The sequence below is a fragment of the Triticum aestivum genome, chromosome 3D (genome assembly GCF_018294505.1).
Source record: "Triticum aestivum cultivar Chinese Spring chromosome 3D, IWGSC CS RefSeq v2.1, whole genome shotgun sequence".
NCBI classification, from domain to species: domain Eukaryota; kingdom Viridiplantae; phylum Streptophyta; class Magnoliopsida; order Poales; family Poaceae; genus Triticum; species Triticum aestivum.
The window spans coordinates 450,219,401-450,234,787 of NC_057802.1; the positions used below are offsets into that span (position 1 = coordinate 450,219,401).

Consider the following 15,387-nt stretch of genomic DNA (forward strand, 5'->3'; position numbering starts at 1 on the left):
TTTTATCTCCTCTTCCTTGCAACTTATCTTGGTAGGATCCAATATCCCACTTAGTTTTTGATGTTTAATGTCTCTTTTTTTGTTGTTCTTTCTATCTTTTTAGCTTATTTCCGTTGATTTCCCCTATCACTGCCATTTTCATCGACATAATGTAAGTAATAGGAATTTCTAGCAAGTTTGGAAATTTTACCCGCTGAATCTGACGAGTCCCCAGTCTCCTCGTCAGCCTCATCCCCAGCGAGCAACCAAAAACGATTGCCGGTGGGGGAGAGGCCTATTCCGCTGCCGCGGATCGAGTGAGACCGAGGAGGCGCGGCGATCGATGCAAGAAGTGTGGGGAGGGACGAGGGGTGTGGGTCTTCTACTTCTTCCCCTTCCCCCTCTCTCCTTCCTTCATTAGATTTGCCGTCTCCTCTATATCTCCATTGTCTGACTCTATCTCCTCCTCGCTGTCTTCAATTGGGATCGGCAACTAGTGCGTCCTCGGGGTGGGGATTGCCATCAGCGCCCCCACAACAAACTCCTTCGGTCCTGCCGGGAAGTGGCAGTGGGAACGGAAGGCCCACCACTTCTCCCTCTGCAATGGATTCCCAACTTCTGTCTCCTCCATAGCCCACACCAGAGAAGCAAGGGAGCTCACCGGCGCGCCTGACGGGGTGGTCATCCCGTTTGGAGTGGGCCTCTCGTCCTCTTCCATCGCCAGGTTCCTGAAGACCACTTTCGCCGCGCGTCGCATCTCCTTCCTGGTTGAGAACCAGGAGACAATCTCTCGCGCCCTCTCCAGCCTCATGCCGTCTCCGCTTGCGAGCTCCACCATGGCTCGCTCCATCCTCATCCTCTAGTCGGCCATCTCCACCGGATCCTCTCCCTCCTCTCATTGAATTGGGTCGCTAGGCGGTGTGGTGGGTGGGGGAATTGATTTGGAGTGCATCATCTCACCATCGAGTGGGGGGGGGGGGTTTATTGTCCACCTCCCGTTCGCATTCATGGCGGACGTTTGCCTTGGAATCCCCATCGTATCCCCCAACCTCACGAGAAATCATGTACCCAACGTGTACCACATGACACGGGAACCAGACCACCGATCGCCATGAAATCAGCTCGCCGGCGTGCAGCCCACAACTGTCCACCACTCTACCCTCGTCATCGAGCAACAACAGTCTGCGAATCGTACCTTGCATGAGGAGTGATCCCCTCTGATAGTAGAGGTGCCCCACCGCCAGGAGGCCGGGGATGTAGAGGGAAGGCCATCCCCCGTCTCCTACCATCACATCATCCAGAGTTCCGTCGTTGAGGGCCATCTCATCGGCAGGGAGCCCATCGCCCAAGTCGTCGCCATAATCGCCTCTCTGGTTGCGTCTCGAACCGTCCATCATTGAAATATGTTTCACCACGAAAAGAAGAGTGCAAATAATAAGATAAAGAGCACAAGAAAAGGAGAGTTTATGTCATGATACCAAAAAATAGCAAGAATCTGAAAGAAAAGATGATCTCCCAGAAGCGGCCCAATAGACCTGTCGAGTGCAAATGTTCCTGCTCCTCTTCCCACCACCCAAGCTTTATTAAATTCCAAAATCCCTATTTGAAATAGCGACCTATTATTTATTAAACTCGATATCAAGAGGTTCTTTCTTACCTTTGACCAGTAAGACACGAATGATCTACTCATCAAGGGATGTGATCTAGAATCAGGATCTTACGACGAGTGGATCATCCCTATACTTAACTCACCCCTGTGTTATAAAAGAGAGTAGGTGGAAACATTAAAGTATATTTTCGCTCCCTCCCTTTCCTTGACGTATATGAGCGTAGCGATAGCGGTATCTTTTGATAGAAGCCCACTTGCCCACTCTTCTATCCCACCTATCCACATAGGGTATCAGTGGCCTCGTGATCTCCATGAACAGAGATCACTACACAAAAACAACTATACGAAACAGAGTTATTTTTTAAATGACCAAAAATACAAACTTGAACCTGAAAGAACAAAAATCACGAGCAAATTGAAAAGAAAAAAAAGGCATAGGGAGAGAGATATGGAGCGCTTCTTCCAAGGGACTATTAAGAGCGACTAGAGCAGTGGTTTGTCCGCTTCTGCAGCGGCTTGTTGATAATAATTTGATGCTTCTGCAAAATTTTCTTTGGCATCATCAAGGGCCTTTTTTGCCATTGTTGCTTGCTCTTTCCAGACAAAAGCTTGCTTCAGCTTCTCCGCTGCATTCTGGATCCGTTGCACTTCTTGTATATGACCAACAACCCAAATGAACCTCTCGCAATGGTACCTGTTTGTTATTAAATGCAGACAGAGCTCAGCAGGCCCCTTCTCCCCCAGATTTCGAAATAAGAAATTTATGACGATATCTTTATGTAACTTTGTAAACGAGGTTCCTAAAAACGAATGAACCATTTTTCTTATTTTCAGTTTACAATCCTCTTGATTTGAGGAAGGTATCTGCTAAAAACTGAGGGGTCTTTAGTGAATTTCAATCTATTTAAAAATGGGAACATTTCTCTTTATCCTTATCTTTTCGTGGTCTTCTCGGCTGGAATCTACAATCTACACCTCTCCAAACACAATGTCTTGAGTACCCGGAGAAGTTCTCTTTGTCTTCGAGCATTTATTCCTCAATCCACTTATTTGTTCCCTTCTTTCATATACCTCCCCACCAATAGATAGAGAGAAATGGGAATAACCGAACCACGTCTACAAAATGCCAGTACCATGCAACTGCTTCAAACCAACGTGATGCTTCTTGGTCAGATGACCAAAATATTGGCGAATACCAGATACGATCAAGAAAAGAGTACCTATAATCACATGAAAACTATGAAAGCAAGTTGCTAAGGAAAAGGTAGAACCATAAATACTATCCGAAATAGTGGAGGGTGCTTGGTAATATTCCATTCCTTGAAAGACAGAGGATACTAGAGCTAGTGAAATGGTTGCTACTAAAGCGTAAACTGCTCGTTTTTCCTTCCCCGCGAGTATAGCATGATGAGCCCAAGTGACGGGAGCTCCAGATGAATGGGGAATAGGGGTATTAAGAAGAGGGATTTCCCAAGGGTCAAAAACCCCAATCCCTTTTGGGGGTCAAATACCTCCGATCTCTACCGTAGGTGCCAAAGAAGAATGAGAAGAAGCCCAAAAAAGCAAAAAGGAACATAACCTCCGAGAGTATGACGAGAATAGAACCATATCGAGGTCCTAATTGTACAACTTTTTTTGTATGATGCCCTTCCAACATGGATTCACGTAGAACATCCCGCCACCATACGAACATGGTATAAAGGAGAAATATTAGGCCCAAACTGAGAAGTGTTGCACCCCCTTGAAATGAGTGGATGTACATCACACCTCCAAAGGTGGTTGCCAAAGCTCCGAGTGAACCAAAAATAGGCCATGGACTTGGATCTACCAAATGATAAGAATGCCTCTGAGATTCAATCATAAACCACTTTGTCCAGGTTGTATGTAAACCCCCTTCACCCCCATACCCAAGTGGTAAAGAAGTGTGGCACCCCGGCTCAGAGCGACCGGTTTACCTTGCATTGCCAGCCCAGAGATCAAGTCTTCTGGCAACACACAACAACTTGGTACAAAAGGACAACCGCTTTATTGATACATAGGTTCGATAATACATCAAGTAGCGAGGCCAAGCGGCACGGACGGTGCTGCTGCACATATGTACATTATTTATTGAACATGATAAGTGCCTCGAGCACGACGATAAAGCTACGCGGCAGCGGAAATACGACGTAGAAGGACTCCATCTCACAGGGACACTGATGTGGACACGGCCTAGACTGCGATGCAACGATGCAACTCCAACTCCGGTACGGCTTCTCCTGAAACTGGCTTGAGACGCCAGGTGAGTACTTTGAATGTACTCGCAAGCTCACACAAATAAAGCAACAATGGAAAACATTAACATGATATTTAAGCAGGTTAAATGCAAGAACTTAACATGCTACTCATGAAGTGACAGTGCTCATAACAGGGCCTCTCAGACCCGCTTACCATCTTGGTTATCTCGTAAGCACGAACATCATCTTATCACGGTGATCACCTCGGGATCACAAAATAAACCATCTCGACGGTCTCAAAAACTTCACCATCATGACATGTGCCACAAGTATAACTTAAGTGTGCAGGTGAAATATTTCTGTTGATCCATGGTGTGACCTACTACGAACTGTGTCCATGACCGAGGACACGGCTATCGATAGATTAAACACACTCTGCATATGTTAGCACACTGTACCCACACCACAGAACCCATGGCCTCGAACTCCCATTCGGGTGGACCAACGGCGTTCCGACAGAACCAATCTATTTCCATGTCACTTTCCCGATCACTCCGACCAACTCCCCTTTGGGCTAAGTCATGGGTGGCCCCGATGCCACTCCGGACATCCAACGGCCACCGTCGTGGCAAAACAAAATGGTCCCAAATGGGGACATGGTACCAAAACAACTACGGGCACACAAGGATATGCCTGCCTACCGGACCAGGGTAGCGCAAGCGCATAACCTTCCCTAGTTGGAGGCACCGACGAGAGGCATAACAACGGATGGAGAAAAGGCCTCCCCATAAAGGCAAATGTGGTTGCACCGGGAAGCTCGATTTGGTGGCACCATGACTCGATCAACAACATGTTCAAGTTGGATTATTATCAGGTTTCAACTTTGCAAATAAATATTTCCGAGTCATAGTATGCCATGAAAATGCACAATCTTTACATGCATCATTTCAACATAACGCCGGTATGCACTTACTCATGCTCATTATCATGTTATCCTACTGCATATCCTTAGTCATTCAACTTAAATACCACTGATAACATAGCAAGCATAGCATGAAAATGTACTAGCTCAAGTGATATTATTTTAATTTTCTATATGCATTATAAAGGACCATATTCAAGTGAAAATCATAGTTATTGAAATGACACTCTTGCAAATATTTGTGATGGCTTGCCTTAGTGCAGAGGAGGGTCACACTCCTCCAGGTTCTCTTCAAGGCAACAAGTTCCTTCTAAAAATAATTAAAATAACAAAAAGAAAATGTCACATAACACATTGAAATGCACCAGAAAAGATTTACAGCAAGCAAAAATCTCATCTTTTGCATGCTGATAGAGGAGTTCAATACAAAACCAATGCAAAAAGAATCATATCATTTGGACTTGTAGAATAAAAGTTAGAGTAGATCAAAATTTGGTCAATATTCTGAATTAAAATGAATTTAAGAATAAACAGAGGGGGTGATGTCGAAGACGTATTTCAGAAATACGCTTCCATTTATACCGGTTCGGGGGAGTAACGGAGAGAATGAAAGGTGGGGGCCCCAGTCAGGGTTAAGAGAGAGAGAGAGAAAGAGAGAGAGAGGGAAACAGAGGACGGCGGCGAGGGCGCCGGTGGTTCTCTAGCGATGAGACCACGGCTGCCACCGGCGAGGGGAGGGATGGATGTGCCTCAGCACGGCGAGCAAGCATGTGATACATCTCCAACGTATCTACTTTTCCTAACACTTTTCCTCTTGTTTTGGACTCTAATTTGAATGATTTGAATGAAACTAACCCCGGCTGACGCTGTTTTGAGCAGAACTACCATGGTGTTGTTTTTGTGCAGAAATAAAAGTTCTCGGAATGGAACGAAACTTTGCGAGGAAATTTTACCCAATAAAAGAATATTTCTGGAGCCAAGAGCAACCTGAGGGGGGCACCTGGGTGGGCACAACCCACCAGGGCCTGCCTGCCCCCCCAGGCGCGCCCAGGTGGGTTGTCCCCACCTGGTGGCCCCACAGACCCTGAAACCGACGCTATAAAATTCTATTTTTGAAAAAAAATCAGGGAGAAAGAATTATCGCGTTCCACGAGACAGAGCTGTCGTCACCTCCTGTTCTTCATCAGGAGGCCAGATCTGGAGTCCGTTTGGGGCTCTGGAGAGGAGGATCTTCGTTCTTCGTCATCACCAACCCTTCTCCATCGCCAATTCCATGATGCTCCCCACAGGGAGTGAGTAATTCCTTCGTAGGCTCGCTGGCCGGTGAGGAGTTGGATGAGATTCATCATGTAATCTAGTTAGTTTTGTTAGGGCTTGATCCCTAGTATCCACTATGTTCTGAGATTGATGTTGCTATGACTTTGCCATGCTTAATGCTTGTCACTTTGGGCCAGGGTGCCATGATTTCATATCTGAACCGTTTATGTTATCACCATTATATCCATGTTCTAGATCCGATCTTGCAAGTTATAGTCACCTACTATGCGTTATGATCCGGCAACCCCGGAGTGACAATAGTCGGGACCACTCCAGGTGAAGACCGTAGTTTGAGGAGTTCATGTACTCACCGTGTGTTAATGCTTTGTTCCGGTTCTCTATTAAAAGGAGGCCTTAATATCCCTTAGTTTCCAATAGGACACTGCTGCCACGGGAGGGTAGGACAAAAGATGTCATGCAAGTTCTTTTCATAAGCACATATGACTATTTACGGAATACATGCCTACATTATATTTATGAACTGGAGCTAGTGCCATATCGCCCTAGGTTACGACTGTCACATGATGAATATCATCCAACAAATTACCAATCCAATGCCTAAGAATATATCTTTTATTGTTTCTGCTAAGTTACTACTGCTATCGTTACTGCTGCACTTGCTACAAAACTATTGCTATCACTGTTACCGTTACTATTGCTGCTGCTACTATTATCAAAACTATCATACTACTTTGCTACTGATCACTTTGCTGCAGATAACTAATCTCCAGGTGTGGTCGAATTGACAACTCAGCTGCTAATACTTGCAAATATTCTTTGGCTCCCCTTGTGTCGAATCTATAAATTTGGGTTGAATACTCTACCCTCGAAAACTATTGCGATCCCCTATACTTGTGGGTTATCGAGAACTTTTTCTGGCGCCATTGCCGGGGAGCATAGCTATATTTGCTGAGTCACTTGGGATTATTATCAATTTATCACTATGAAGAATCTGAAGGATGCTAAGACTAAGATTTTCCCTCTAAGACGAGGGGAGGTAAGGAACTGCCATCCAGCTCCACTTTAGATTCACCTTCTGTTATAAGTAAACTTGCAACACCACCACATGCTATTAATCCTGATATGTCGCAAGTTATTGATGATGCTACTTCTGCTATGAATGATGCTTATGATGATGCTAGTACCTTGCTTGATGATAATGTGCCAATAGGTGATTTTCTTGATGAACAAATTGCTAGAGTAAGACAACATGATATTGTTGAATCTGATGATGAGCTTCAAACTAAAAATCTTGAAACACCTGCTAGAACTAGCCTTCCTAGATATTAATTGCCTAAGGTACCGGAAGGTTATGTTATGAATGAGGAGACAACTAGAGATATTCTTGCTTGTAAGGATAGAGATGATCTAGAGAAATTATTATGCAAGTATAAAGAAAAATCTCTGAATGCTAGAATGCAATATGATCCTAAGTTTGCTACCTCACCTATCTTTATTGATGACAAGGATTATGAATTCTCTGTCAACCTAGAGTTAATTACCTTGGTTGAATCTGATCCTTTCCATGGTTATGAAACTGAAACTGTTGTGGCACATCTTACTAAGTTGAATGACATAGCCATCCTTTTTACTCATGATGAGAAAACTCGTTGTTACTATATTCTCAAATTATTTCCGTTCTCATTAAAGGGTGATGCTAAAGCTTGGTACAATACTCTTGCTCCTGGTTGTGTGCGAAGTCCCCAGGATATGATTTATTACTTCTCTGAAAAATATTTCCCTGCTCATAAGAAAGAAGCTGCTTTACAGGAAATATTTAACTTTGTGCAAATTAAAGAAGAGAGTCTCCCACAAGCTTGGGGGAGGCTTTGCCAATTGCTTAATGCTTTGCCTGATCATCCTCTTAAGAAAACTGAAATACTTGATATCTTCTATAATGGACTAACTGATGCTTCTAGGGACTTCCTAGAGAGTTGTGCTGGTTGTGTTTTCAGGAAACGAACTGTTGGGCAAGCTGAAGAATTATTGAATAACATATTAAAAATTATGATGATTGGACTCTTCTTGAACCACCGCCTAAACCCACTCCGAAGAAGAGGGGTATATTATATCGCAGTCCTGAAGATATGCAAGAGGCAAAGAAATCTATGAAGGAAAAATGTATTAAAGCTAAGGATGTCAAAAATTTACCTCCTATTGAAGAAATACATGGGCTTGATACACCACCACTGCCTAAGGTGGTAGAGGTAAAGTCTCTAATGAAATTCAATGATAATGATAATCCTCACAATATGCACCCTTGCCAATGCCTTTATGAGTTTGAAAATTATATTAGAAAGCAAGATCACTTCAATGCAAATGTTATGAAAGAATTGAAATATAATTCTGATATGATTGCCTGCTTGAGTGTCTTGCTATTTAGAATCTCAAATGATGTTAGAGGTGTGGGAAAGCATGCTTCTATGGTACAAACCAGTTAGAACAAGTTGCTAAATCTCAAAGAGAATTGCTTGATGAAATGAATAACAACATACATGACTTTGCTGTTAGAGTTGCAACTAGAGGAGGTAAAATGACTCAGGATCCACTTTATCCTGAGGGACACCCAAAAATAATTGAACATGATTCACAAAGGAACAATACCACTGCACCTAGTCCTTCTAAAAAGAAGAGGAAAAAGAAAAATGATAGGACTTTGCATGCTTCTAGTGAACCTGAAGTCGAAAAACCTTCTGATAATGATAATGATGTTTCTATTTCTGATGCTGAAACTCAATCTGGTAATGAACATTCACCTAGTGATAATGAAAAAGATAATGCTGATGTTCATGAACATACTCAACCAAACAATGAAAAAGAACCAGATAATGATGTTGAAATGGAACTAGCTGTTGATCTTGATAACCCACAACCCAAGAATACACGTTATGATAAAAGAGATTTTATTGCTAGAAAACACGGTAAAGAAAGAGAACCGTGGGTTCAAAAACCTATGGCTTTTCCACCTAAGTCAACTAAAAGAAAGATGATGAAGAGTTTGAACGCTTTGCAAAATGTTGAGGCAGTCTTTTTGCGTACTCGCTTGACTGATATCTTGAAAATGCCTCCTTATGCAAAGTACGTGAAATACATCATCACTAATAAGAGAAAAATACTGGAAGCTGAAATCTCCACCATGCTTGCTAATTAGACTTTTAAAGATGGGATACCTAAAAAACTTGGAGATCCGGGAATACCAACTATACCTTGCTCCATCAAAAGAAACTATGTGAAAACTGCTTTATGTGATTTAGGAGCTGGTGTTAGTGTTATGCCTTTCTCTTTATATAAAAGACTTGATTTGAATAAACTCACACCTACTGAAATATCTTTGCAAATGGCTGACAAATCAACTGCCATACCTATCGGTATCTGTGAGGATGTGCCCGTTGTTGTTGCTAATGTTACTATTTTGACTGACTTTGTTATACTTGAGATGCCCGAGGACGACAACATGTCGATTATCCTTGGTAGACCCTTCTTGAATACTGCAGGGGCTGTTATTGATTGCAATAAAAGCAAGGTCACTTTTCATATCAATGGTAATGAGCATACGGTGCACTTTCCGAAGAAACAATTCCAAGTGAATGGTATTAATGTTATTGAAAAATCTCCGACAATCACTATTGGAAGTTTTCAACTACCTCTACCTACTGTTAAAAAGAAATATGAAATGCTTATTGTTGGGGACATTGATATCCCCGTTGAGGTAACTTAGTGATTTACGAAAGTTCTTCGGTTTCATGCTAATCGAAAGTGGTTGTTAATAAGACTTGATCAACCTTATTAATGGATCATTTTTGAGAGGTATGAAGTTGATGAATTTAGTAAGCACTACCTTCTGTCCCTACTTTTTGTTTTCTGTTTTTAGTAGTTAAATAAAATAAAATGCCATGTTTTGTCTATTTTCTGAATTTCCCCTGCAATAAAAAAATGACCCGAAAATAAAAGTTCTTAGAATGCTCTGAAAATTTAATACAATTTTTTCCTGAATATTCAAGAATTTCTGGTGCAAATAATATCAGAGGGAGGTGCACAAGGTGGGCACAACCCACCTGGGCGCGCCAGGACCCCCAGGCACGCCCTGGTGGGTTGTGGTACCCACGTGGCCCCCTTCACTTATCTCTTCGTCCCACATCATCAGCTACCTCCAGAAAAAAAATCACCATTGCTCTCTCTCTCATGTTCTTGCTCTCAAACCCGCGGATTTCGATCTCTTTGCTTGAAGTTCCGTTTCCGAAACTGTTTCGGGGGATTGTTGCTTGGTATGTGACTCCTCCATTTGTCCAATTAGTTTTGTTTCAATGGTTTATGTCTTGAATAATTAGCTACTCTTGGTGCTGCTGTAGATAGGCTTGCATGTTGAATTCTTAGAGTTCTAAGTAGTTTGAATGCTTGCTATGGCCTCTAGGCATCCCTATGAGTAGTTGCTATCAATCTTGTAAAGTTTTGTTGATAAATTTTTGTCACCCAAATTTTTTCAAAAATTGTACGCGGACATGATGAACCTCTTTGGAAGGAGGTCTTCGAAGAGAAGATCCTCGGAGGCATCTTCTAGTGACAGTTCCGTTCGTCGGTCTTATGTTGAACAAGGTGAGAGTTCCATACGAGATGCCACCACCAAAACATGCTTATGGCCGTGCGACGATTATATGGTGAGTGTGGGCATTAAGGAGGAATTTGAACAATATGTTCACAATGTCGATCCCAGTCCCTACATTTCAGATAAGTGCAATCAACACCACACTCTCAACGAATCATTTGTCAAAGGATTTAAATTCCATCCCCGTGAGTCTAGGGTGTCATTTAAACTGTATGAAAATTCATTTACCATATCGCTAGAGAGATTTGCTCACCACTGCAAAATTCCATTTTGGGGTTCGCTTGACGAACCACCAAGGGCTGAGTTCGAAACATTTTGTCTAGCCTTTGCTATGGTGAGAATAGGGGAGTGACGCAAGGTAGAATAAAGAGCATTCATTTTCCCGCAATTCAGTACTTTGCATTATTAAATGGGAAATGTATTATAGGAAAACAAGATTGCAGTACACTTTGTGCTCCAGACTTGAGCCTCATACGCGCCGCTCTCACCGGTGACAAAAGCTATAATCTTGGAGCGATTGCTGCACGTAGGTTGCAACACAACGCTAATAGTGGTTATTTTTATGGTGGAATTTATGCCACACGCTTAGCAAGAGACCTGGGTGTTTCACCTTTGCCATATGACCCTATTTTACCCACACAATATTTAGACTTTGATGCTATGAAGCGTCATAAAATCCTTAAGGGTAAACCAGATAATTTCACCTATAAATTGTTGTTTAATCAAGAATCCGTTGTATACACATATTTGCCTGCGCCTGCTCTCTTTGATTATCATAGCAGGGGAAGATATTTTGTTCTTAAGAGCGAGACCCGAGCCCACAACGCGACGGTTGTGGTTGCACGGCAGGCTGAGACATCCGCACCAAGAGCCTCAGTGTGCTACCACTCCGACCATTACGCAGACTACTGATTGTTTACCAAGCTAGGCCAAAAGCCTAAGCTTGGGGGAGTACGTGTTTCTCATTGACTTTACATTGATGTTCACACATTTCAGTTGTCGGTGTTCACACTTTTTCATTGTATTATCCATGCTTAATTTTATTTTCTCACTTTCTTCTTGTGTGTTTGAAAAACTTGAGAAAATACAAAAATATTTCCCATTTCTTTTTGATTTTCTTTCTAGAGTTGTTAGCCATAGCACTAAAACGAAAACCCAAAAAGATTTCTTTGTTCTTCTTTTGCTTGTTGGGAGCTTTCCCGTGTAAATAGTCTTTCTCGTTTTTGCTTTTTCCCTTTTATTTGCTTCTTTCAGATAAAACCAAAAACTCAAAAAAAAAACAGTGTGTTTCTCTGATTTTCTTTTCTTTTTGTTTGAGTCATACCGAGGAGAAGACCACGATGCAAATGTTGAGTGGCTCTCATTTGCATAATTGTTGATCTAACAAAGAGCCCATCTTACCTTGTCTTCTCCTGTTGAATAAAATGTTTGCGGATCCCAGCTTAGTCCACGGCACTCTTGCACTATTATTATTTTCTTATCCTTCGGTCATGCAAGTTAAAGGCAATAATGACGATATTCAATGAACTGGCCGTGGCAGAGAAACGGATAAGAACTCGACTTGTTCTGTTTTTGTAAATATGTTTAACCTAGTATCCATGATTCAGCCCATTATGATTAAACATATTTGCAATGACAATTAGAGATTATAGTTTCTCATGCCATGCATAAGTAGCTAGGAGTGGATATTGATTTATCTTGGATATCAACATTGTGTTAAAATGGTTGTGATGTGGTATGATGATATGGTATCCTCCTCTGAATGTTCGAGTGGCTTGACTTGGCGCATGTTCATGCATGTAGTAGAATCAAAACCAACATAGCCTCTATGATATTTATGTTCATGGTGTTCATATCCTACTCATGCTAGTGTCCAATGTTACTTATGCATAATGCATGTTCATGACCGTTGTTGCTCTCTAGCTGGCCGCTTCTCAACCTATTTGCTAGCCTTCGCCTGTACTAAGTGGGAATTCTGCTTGTACATCAAAAACCTTGAACCTAAGTTGTTCCCGATGAGTCCACCGTACCTACCTATATGCGGTATTACCCTGTCGTGCTAAGTAAATTTGCATGTGCCATCTCTAAAAACTTCAAATAAATATCCTTTTTGTGTGCCTGGATCGTTCATGGAACAATAGGAGGTAGTCGGTATCTTCCATGCTAAGCGGGTTATTCTCAGGTCGAGTGTTTAGTCACTCGCCATCGCACGAGAAAAGGGCGGTAATAGGGATGCCCAGTCCCAAACTGCAAAAAGAATTGATCTCTCAAATAATCAAACAAAAACTCCCAATGGAGTCATAACCTGTACTTCTCTGCTTGGGAACCGCCACTAGCGTGCTTAGCATGGAAGGTATTGATAACTGATGGTCGTAAAGTAAATGAGAACGGTGCACGTCTCAAAATATCATTTATCTCTGTTTTAAAACTTGAGCTCTGGCAGCTCTGCAAATCACCGCTTCCCTCTGCGAAGGGACTATATATTTACTTTTATGTTGTGTCATCACCTTCTAAAATAAGCGCTAGAACCTGAGAGCACTGTTGTCATGCTGTGCATTGTGTGTAGCTAATGTTGGGTGCATCATGACTGGATCTTTTCTACCATGAATTACAATGTTTAGTCACTGCTTGAACTTTGGAGGTGCTCTGCATTTATGTTTTGTGGTCTCAGAAAGGGCTAGCGAGATACCACTATTGTCATATTATATCATGGTTGTTTTGATAACGTGTTGCTGTTTGAGATATCTTATTATTGCTCGCTAGCTCATTATGTCATTGATATGAGTTAATATAATTTTTAAGAGTTATTGTCGGCATGGTTAGTTATAATGTTGGCTGAAAACCTGGGTGCTGTTTAAGCTTATTTATGCAAACAAGAGCAAAAGAGTTCGTAAAAGTTTTTCTTTTTCACTTTCAGTTTATCAACTGAATTGCTTGAGGACAAGCAAAGGTTTAAGCTTGGGGGAGTTGATACGTCTCCAACGTATCTACTTTTCCTAATGCTTTTCCTCTTGTTTTGGACTCTAATTAGCATGATTTGAATGAAACTAACCCCAGACTGACGCTGTTTTCAGCAGAACTACAATGGTGTTGTTTTTGTGCAGAAATAAAAGTTCTCGGAATGGAACGAAACTTTGCGAGGAATTTTTACCCAATAAAAGAGAATTTCTGGAGCCAAGAGCAACTTGAGGGGGGCACCTGGGTGGGCACAACCCACCAGGGCGCACCTGCCCTACCAGGCGCGCCCAGGTGGGTTGTCCCCACCTGGTGGCCTCGCAGACCCTGAAAACGACGCTATAAAATCCTATTTTTTTGAGAAAAAAATCAGGGAGAAAGAATTATTGCGTTGCACGAGACGGAGCCGCCGTCACCTCCTGTTCTTAATCGGGAGGCCTGACCTGGCACTACTAGGAAAAGGCCTGCTAGTGGCGCACCTGTTTTGCCTACTAATGGCGCACTACAGGTGCGCCACTAGCATCACGCCATTAGAATTTTTTACTAATGGCGCACCACAGATGCGCCATTAGTATCTGGTATACTAATGGCGCACCAGGCAGTGCGCCATTAGTATATCACACGGTGCGCCATTACTATCTGACTTAGTAATGGCGCACCACATAGAAGTGCGCCATTACTAACTATTTTTTTCAAAAAAATTTCAGAATTTTTTTTTTCAAATTTTTTCTTAATCTCGGGTCACTATGGCTTAATCTTGGGTCAATATGCTTAATCTCAAGTCAAATCGCACTCCGTGGTCAAACTTCCCAAAAGGTCACCCATCCTCACACTACTCCAGCCCAAGCACGCTTAACTTTAGAGTTCTATCCAACCCCAGCACCAGCTCACTTAACAGGCACTTGTTGATATATCTAGCATGTCAATCCTATTAAACCTTGTTGATGTCTAGGACTTTGTTCATGTTCATGAGTGTGATGAAATTTTGAAAAAATATTTCAAACTTCCGTTCATATTACGTATCATATTTTGAACTTTTTTCCAAAAAAAATTTGAAACTATTTTTTTCTGTTACTAGTGGCGCACCTAGCAAATGGTGAGCCACTAGTAAGTTTGAATTTTTTCCCATTTTTCCCCCTCTAGATCTTAAAAGTCCCGTATCTTTTTTCTGTTAGGTTTTTGGGGATTCTAAAAATGTTCAACGGGGTTCGCCCCGTTGAATTCGGATGTATCTTTTCGAGTAGATGATTTTTCATATAAAAAACTTTTTAATCCGAGTTCGTATGCAAAAGTTATGCCCATTTTACAAATTCCACAGAGATTTTGCAAATAAAGTCGAAATTCATATTTGTAAATTTTCCCAACAACTAGACCACATATCACATGGGAAACTTATTTTTTTTACATTTCCATCATTTTCTTTTATTTTTTCTAAAACTGAAAAGGCGGTCCACGGGGGGGGGGGGGGGGTGCATTCAGTGGAATTTTTGGGCAAAGTTAGTAATGGCGCACCGTGGGTGTGGTGCGCCATTACTAGTTTAACTAGTAATGGTGCACCACACCCACGGTGCGCCATTACTAACTTTGAAAAAAAATTGTTAGTAGTGGCGCACCGAGGGTGTGGTGCGCCATTACTAGTTAAAACTAGTAATGGCGCACTGTCCCTGGTGCGCCATTACTAGTTTTGGAAAAAAATTGTTAGTAGTGGCGCACCGAGGGTGTGGTGCGCCATTACTAGTTAAACTAGTAATGGCGCACTATCCCCTGGTGCGCCATTACTAGTTTC

The 15,387-nt window shown here is 42.1% G+C and overlaps 1 pseudogene; it reads right to left on the reverse strand.

Moving 5' to 3' along the window:
* Positions 1-2,651: 2,651 nt before the first annotated feature.
* On the reverse strand, positions 2,652-3,449 carry LOC123074918 (cytochrome c oxidase subunit 3-like; annotated as a pseudogene).
* Positions 3,450-15,387: the final 11,938 nt, after the last annotated feature.